At 33.7% G+C, this 7,929-nt stretch overlaps 1 pseudogene; it reads left to right on the forward strand.

Annotated features, from left to right (window-relative positions):
• Positions 1 to 3,112: 3,112 nt before the first annotated feature.
• On the forward strand, positions 3,113 to 7,368 carry LOC121267507 (annotated as a pseudogene).
• Positions 7,369 to 7,929: the final 561 nt, after the last annotated feature.

Consider the following 7,929-nt stretch of genomic DNA (forward strand, 5'->3'; position numbering starts at 1 on the left):
GGGACAGGTCCAAGAATTGCGAGCTCACCAATTTGCGAGGTGATGTTTGGAAACTGTCACTCACTAACAATGATAATGGCAGAAAATCCGAATCCGAATCCTTGAGGATCCATCGCCATCACTATACGAAGTTGATAGCTCAAGCCAACGGCCAATAGGTTCTTTGCCCAAGAGCAGGGTCACCAACATGTGGAAACATGCAGTTTTCAACTAACGATTAAGTCATCAACAACTTTAGAAGGGACAAAGAAGACTATAACAGTACTAGTATGTATGTACATGAAGCAAAACAGCTCTTATGTACACCAGTACTAGTATGTATGTACATGAAGCAAAACAGCTCTTAGGTAATTTTGCTAAATGGGAGGTTTCTCTGTTAGGAGAAATGGCGACTCTTTAACTCACTTGTTAGTAAAAGATGCTCTATCCAGTTATGATTATATTGTAATGTTGGAGGATCTCCCTCCTTGTATTCAGTCGGGTTGATTAATGGAATGAGCTTTTTCTTCAAAAAATTAAAAAAAAATAAGACGGAGCTTGCTCGACATTAAGGGTGCCGTGCACCATTTAAGGGGCTAGAAAATATAGACATTCCAATGAAAAATCAACCATGACTAATTAATGGGCATCATGTCCTTTGCATTGACTATGGGCATCATATCCGATGAATTTGATAAAATGGATATGATAAATTAGTTAATGCATGCCTTGTATATTACTTTAAATATCAGTCTCAATTAATCTTTAAAAGATATAATTTTAAAAATGCGTATAAAAAAAACCAATACTAAGAAATTCTCATCGGAATATGACTGACAAATTCAAATAGTACTCATTTAATGGGACAGGACGAATAATACCAAGCGCATGAAGGCTGTTACTCACATAAAAACAGTCAATTTATAAAATTATTTTTATTATAAAATAAATTTAATAAATTACGTAAAAACAGTTAATTTATAAAATTATTTATATATAATCTCTTTATAATTATTGCAGTCATCTTAAATTATAGACTTTTTTGAGTGCGTATACTAAACGAAGTGGAAAAATTCAAGCCGACGGCCGACAGATTCTTTCCCCAATAGAGGGTCAAAATCATTCATGTGGAAACATGCAGTTTTCAACCAACACTCAACTTTTTAAGGCTGCCGTGCACCATTTAAGCGGTTAGAAAATATAGATATTCCACCCGAAATCAACCACAACTTTTAATTAATGGGCATGTCTTCAGCATTGACCAGATGTCTAAACAAATTTAAAAAATTAATGCCATATTTGGAAATCACCAAAATTCTTAAAATTTCTCAAAAATTTTCATAATTTCTAAAATATCATTTAAATACAAATTTTATTCCTTTATTTTTATCAATCTTTTATGGCTTTTTTAACTTAAAAAAATGATGACATCTTAAATATATATAAACAAAAATGCTAAAGCCACACATGCAAGGATCCCGACGGTGGTTTTTTTAATAAGTAAGGAAGTATTTTTTTAATAATATTATAAATTTTTTTAAAAAATATTTAAAAGTATTAGAAAAGTACATGAAAAAAAAGCAAAAAAAAAAAAAAAAATTGCACAGTCGGGACACCAATCGATTAGGATCCCCATGTGTGGCTATAGAACATCCACTCATATATAAAAGAAAAAATCTATTAATCATCTCAATTCTCATCATCCTCTTATAATATTCTTATGATGTGATATTAAATGATAAGTTTACAAGTAAAATATAATAAATTATCTCCAATCATATAATGCCACATCATTAACTTTTTGCAGTCTTGATTTTAGACACTTGGTTGTAGAGTACAAGCCTGATTGGAGTTTGGAAAAAAGTTTTCCAGATTTCCTCGGAAGATATGAACAATATCACAATTGACGTTGCATCGAATATATACATTTCAATTCATTATAAGACAGATACAATAAAACATATATCAAGCCAAGTTCATAAGATTTTTTTTTTTTTTCTTTTTGAGGGATTTTCTTTTTGACAATATTATTCTATATATGTTGTTATATTAGATTTTGCAAAATTATGTCTAGTTTTCTACTTTTTTTCTCTTTCTTTTTTTATTTTATTTTTTATTTTTTTATTGCTTTCATTCTCCAGCAAAATTGCATTTAATAGCTAATTTGATGGTTTTTTATAATATTCAGTACGCTAATTTGATTCATTGTTTGCTTTCACAACTCATTTCAACTCATCTCATCTCATCTAATCATAACAATTTTTTCAAATTTTCACATAAAATAAAATAAACAATTCAAGAACTTTTTCAAATCTCTAAAGAAAAATAATATTAAAAAAATATATTCTAATAATATTTTGTTTAACTTTTAATTTTAATCTCATCTCATCTCATATGCGAAAACAAACGAGGTTAAAACTAGTAATGATATCCATAACTACTAAAGTTTAGAAATTTTCACTCAGTTCAAATTTGCTTGTTAAAATCCGTAAAAATGATACATATGACGTAATTTTTACCAAATTTTAAAGATTTTGATTACTAATTGAGGTGTTAATTAAAAATTTTAATAATTTATTATATATATATTAAAGCAGGTCAAAGTTGAAAGACATTAATGTAATGTGTCAAAGTTGGAGATCGAACCGATTCCCCGTCGAAGTTCTGTTTTTTTTTTTTTTCAAACTACTTAGAAACGTGAGAGCAATTTGTAGCGTTTTGGTCAAAAACAGCAGTAATTGCATCAATCATGTTCATATTAGAACCTTTGAAAAGTGGTGTCGAGCTTACAACAATTTTCTAAAATGTGAATGATTGACGTTGATATCTGAATAATTTTTCTTCATGTGGGTGATCACTTTGATATTGCGAAAGCCTTACCTGAGAATGAGTCTTAATCAATCTAGACAATAATTTCATTCTTATACGAAATAATTTCCTAATGTTTGATGCTACATCATGGCTATTGATAAAAGAATAATATCTTGACTTCAATGAATTGGCCGTCTTTCCACATTAATTTTACCGCACAAGTCAATGATGACAACAACACGCAAACCACTCCCTCCCTCTTTGGCTGCAATCTTTTTTAAACATCAGTCTCACTTGTTAAATCTCAATTTGAATGCCTAAACCGACATACACTTTACATGGCTCCCCCAACAAGTTTCCTGATCATGCTTTATTTTGTGTGCAGGTTTAGCATTGCCTTGGCAGCAACTCCTAACATTACCACGGATCAATCTGCTCTTCTTGCCTTGAAAGCTCATATTTCTTTTGATCCCCAAAATCATTTGACAAAAAACTGGTCTACTAATACTTCTGTTTGCAATTGGGTAGGTGTCATCTGTGGTTCTAGGCATAATCGAGTCATGGTCTTAAACCTTTCTTTCATGGGCCTTGTAGGTACCATTCCTCCGCATATTGGAAACCTTTCATTTCTTGTGAGCCTAAGCATAAAAAACAATAGTTTCCATGGCTCAGTGCCAATTGAGTTGTCTCACCTTATTCGGTTGAAATTCTTTGACTTTGGATACAATGAATTCAATGGAGCAATTCCATCACAAATGGGATCGCTAACTAAACTTAGAAAATTGTATCTTAACGATAACAATTTCATAGGTACTATTCCACCATCTCTGTCTAACATATCTTCATTGCAAGTTATTGCTCTTGGATACAATCAGCTTTCAGGCACCATACCTTCCTCTATCTTCAAGATATCTTCCTTGCAAGAAATTTATCTTGGAGTGAACAAGCTTTCAGGACCAATGTCCTCCATTTTCTTCAACATATCTTCACTACAAGTCATTGAACTCGGCTACAATATGCTGTATGGTGGACTATCTACACATATGTTTGATCATCTTCCCAATCTACTGGGTCTTTCTATTACTCGTAATCAATTGTCAGGTGAACTCCCGAAAATGGGGAATTTAACTATGCTTACAGAGCTATACCTTGAGGACAACAATTTTGAAGGTATGTTTAGTCAGTTATCAACCTCCAATATATAGTTATCCTTTTTGTTCAAATACAAACATTAGCAAATTCTATACTTATTGACTAATAAATTTACAGGAAGACTACCCCCAGAAATTGGGAACTTAACCATGCTAAAGGAGTTAGGCCTTTCCTACAACAACTTTGAAGGTATATATTCTTAGTCTTATTCGAGTCAATTACATAGATAAGACTATTGATTTAGTAGACATGTTCTCTAATCTGATTGTACTTTGAAGGTATGTTTATATAGTCTTATATGAGTCAATTACATCGATACCATTATTGATTTAGTATATATACATGTTCTATGATCATCTCTGATTGATTAATTTCAATTTGAAGTACAAAATACTTCATTCAAAATATATTGAAACTAGAAGATTTCAACAAGTCTAGTAACAAAATCACAAAAGGACCCAGAAACATTCATAACTATTTGTGACACCTCCATTGTATAATTTGAACTGGGAGAGGAGCCAGAATTCAACCTGAAATGTGCCAGCCTAGCCCCATGCATGATATTTGAGGTCATGGTTATCTTCATAGTGCTAATTATGAGTATTCTAGGTAGGTTCATTATATCTACTTAATTTATCATCTTGAATAGATACCAATGATTATTCATATTGTGACAGGTTTAATACCAAATCAAATTGGTAATCTGCAAAATCTAGAGGGTTTCACAATTGGAGTCAATGGGTTTTTTGGCACAATTCCATTTGGGATCTTCAATATCTCAACAATAAGAGGGATTGGAATGTCAATAAATAACCTATCAGGCCAACTTCCATCAAATATAGGTCTCTTCCTTCCAAATCTTCGACAACTTTTTCTTGCGGGCAATAAATTGAGCGGAACAATTCCCAACTCTATCTCTAATGCTTCACAGCTCACTCACATAGACTTATCTTCAAACTCATTCTCGGGCTTAATTCCAAAATCTCTTGGAAATTTAAGATTCCTCCAGGGGCTCAAACTTGAATTCAATGATTTGACAGATGAATCTCCAGAATTGAGTATTTTCTCCTATTTGTCCAATTGTATAAATCTCGTTTATTTAGCTTTGAGCAAAAATCACTTAAATGGCTTCCTTCCCAAGTCCATTGGAAACCTCTCTCTTACTCTTCAAACACTTAACTTATATGATTGCAAACTTAAGGGTAGCATTCCAATAGAGATCGGGAATTTAAGTGATTTGACTAAGTTGACCTTATCCAGCAATGAATTGAGAGGACTTGTTCCAACCACAATAGGAAGTTTGCGCATGCTTCAAAGTTTGGGCCTTGATGGTAATAGACTAAAAGGACCAATCCCACCAAAACTATGTTATCTAAGGAGCTTGTTTGAATTATCCCTAGCTGGTAATGATCTATCTGGACACATTCCTAGATGCACAGATAATATGACTTCGCTAAGAGCTTTCTACTTAGGCTCCAATCAATTAACGTCTGTGATTCCATTGAGCTTGTGGAGGCTTACAGATCTCTTGGAGGTTGACTTCTCATCCAATTCTTTAAGTGGCTCTCTTTCACCTGAGATTGAGAAAATGAAGGTGTTGACGATATTGAATTTGTCAAGAAATCAACTATCAGGTGATATCCCCAAAACAATTGGTGGTCTCAAAGATTTGACTAATCTCTCCTTGGCAATAAATCGACTACAAGGCTCTATTCCTATATCTTTTGGTGAATTGGTAAGCTTGGAGTTCTTGGATCTTTCCAATAACAATTTATCTGGAGAGATTCCCAAGTCCTTAGAAGGACTCCATTACCTCAAATATCTAAATCTCTCATTCAATAAACTACAAGGAGAAATTCCTACAAGTGGATCATTTCTAAACTTCTCAGCAGCATCATTTATGTCAAACAATGCACTTTGTGGTGCAGCTCGATTGAAAGTTCCCCCATGTAAAGAAGGTGATCCTCGCAAAAAGAAGACAACAGGCCACATATGCTAAGGTATGTATTGCCAGCAATTGGGTTTATAATGCTTGCAGTGACCCTTGCATTTGCTTGGAAAAGATGGAAAAAGAGGAATCCAAAATCTCCTGCTCAGGCAGACTTGTACCCTCTAGTTACATGGAAAAGAATTTCTCACCAACAACTTGTACAAGCAACGAATGGGTTCAGCTCTAATAATTTACTTGGCGAAGGAAGTTTTGGGTCAGTATACCAAGGAACACTTTCAGATGGGATGAATATTGCAATTAAAATTATGAACTTGCAAGTGAAAGGGGCATTCAAAAGTTTTGATGCAGAGTGTGAGGTGCTACGAAATATTCGTCATCGAAATCTTGTCAAAATCATCACAATTTGTAGCAATATTGACTTCAAAGCCCTTGTATTGTAATGCATGCCTAATGGAAACTTAGAGAAATGGTTGCACTCTCAAGATCACTATCTGAATATCTTACAAAGGCTAAATATCATGATTGATATTGCATCAGCATTAGAATACCTTCATCATGGTTATTCAACAACAATTATTCATTGTGATCTGAAGCCTAGCAATGTCTTATTAGATGAAGAAATGGTTGCACATGTTGCCGATTTTGGCATGGCCAAACTCTTAGATGATCGGGACTCTATGATGCATACCATGACTCTTGCTACTTTTGGGTACATGGCACCAGGTAAATTTCCAAACTTTTCCATTTCAAATTGCATGTTCATCCTTCGACTCATTCACATGCAATTAAATATCTTTTGAGTCCAGAATAACATATATATATATATATATATTGAGTCTTGATCTACAAGTACTAGTTTTTTTCAGATTTGTTTGTTCACTATTATAAAATGAGAAAGTATATCTGATGAGTTAGAATGTTATCCACAGAGTATGGATTAGAAGGAGTTGTTTCCACAAGAGGCGATGTGTATAGTTATGGCATTTTACTAATGGAAACATTCACAAGAAAGAAGCCTACAGATAGCATGTTTATTGGAGAATTGACCTTGAAGCGTTGGGTGGATGAATCACTACTCACTTCAATACTCGATATTGTTGATGCCAATTTGTTGAGAAATGAAAAAGAACGTGCTGCCATGGAGGACTGCATATCTTCAGTTATGAGATTGGCTTTGGATTGTTGTGCAGAGTCACCTACACAAAGAATTGACATAAAAAATATTTCAGCGAAACTCAATAAGGTCAAATTAAAGTTTGTACTAGATAGTAGAAGAGGCTAAGTTGAGTGTCAGGTTTACTTACAACTCCCTCATGTTTGTGCCTCTTATGTTTGGGATTTAGGCATTATGCTTCATTGTTTTTAACAAAATTACAATTTACACCTTAAACTATTAGTTCTTTTGCAATATTATCGTGGAACTATCCAAGTTGTCATTTTATCCCCAAACTACAACTTCTTCTATCACTTAATGTTATGAATGCATCGTGTCACCTATTTCTCGTTTGTGTAGGTGCTAGAAAAACTAGATCAGAATACAGAGAGGAAGCGATATTGTCTCGTCGGCAAATCGTAGATCTAGTGAGGTTGTTCCACAAACTTCTCCATCGTAGTTGTTTGCATGAAATCGTCATCGTCAATAGTGGAATTTGTCACGTGGTAAAATCAGAACAACACTCACATATTCCACTGCCTAAATGTCAAGATTAGAGAATCTACACACATTTGAGATAGAGATTCTATTTGTACCTATCATCTAAAGGAATGGGGGCTATAGATAGCCCTCCAAGTGCACTAGGCAACCAATTCATAAAAATGGGACAAACCCAAAAATTTTAATTTTTCCATTATCAATGGAGGTCTTGCATGGCCTTAAGCCTCAGATCTTCACTATACTGATGTTTGGCATTGGGGTTAGGTTCAAAACAGTCATTTATCATTCCATAAAGCTAGTTTAAACATAAATTAACCTCATACATACATGGCCGGCCTAAGTGATGGAGATACATTTGTGCACCATAAAGCTACTATAAACA

Source organism: Juglans microcarpa x Juglans regia, chromosome 5S (assembly GCF_004785595.1).
Source record: "Juglans microcarpa x Juglans regia isolate MS1-56 chromosome 5S, Jm3101_v1.0, whole genome shotgun sequence".
NCBI classification, from domain to species: domain Eukaryota; kingdom Viridiplantae; phylum Streptophyta; class Magnoliopsida; order Fagales; family Juglandaceae; genus Juglans; species Juglans microcarpa x Juglans regia.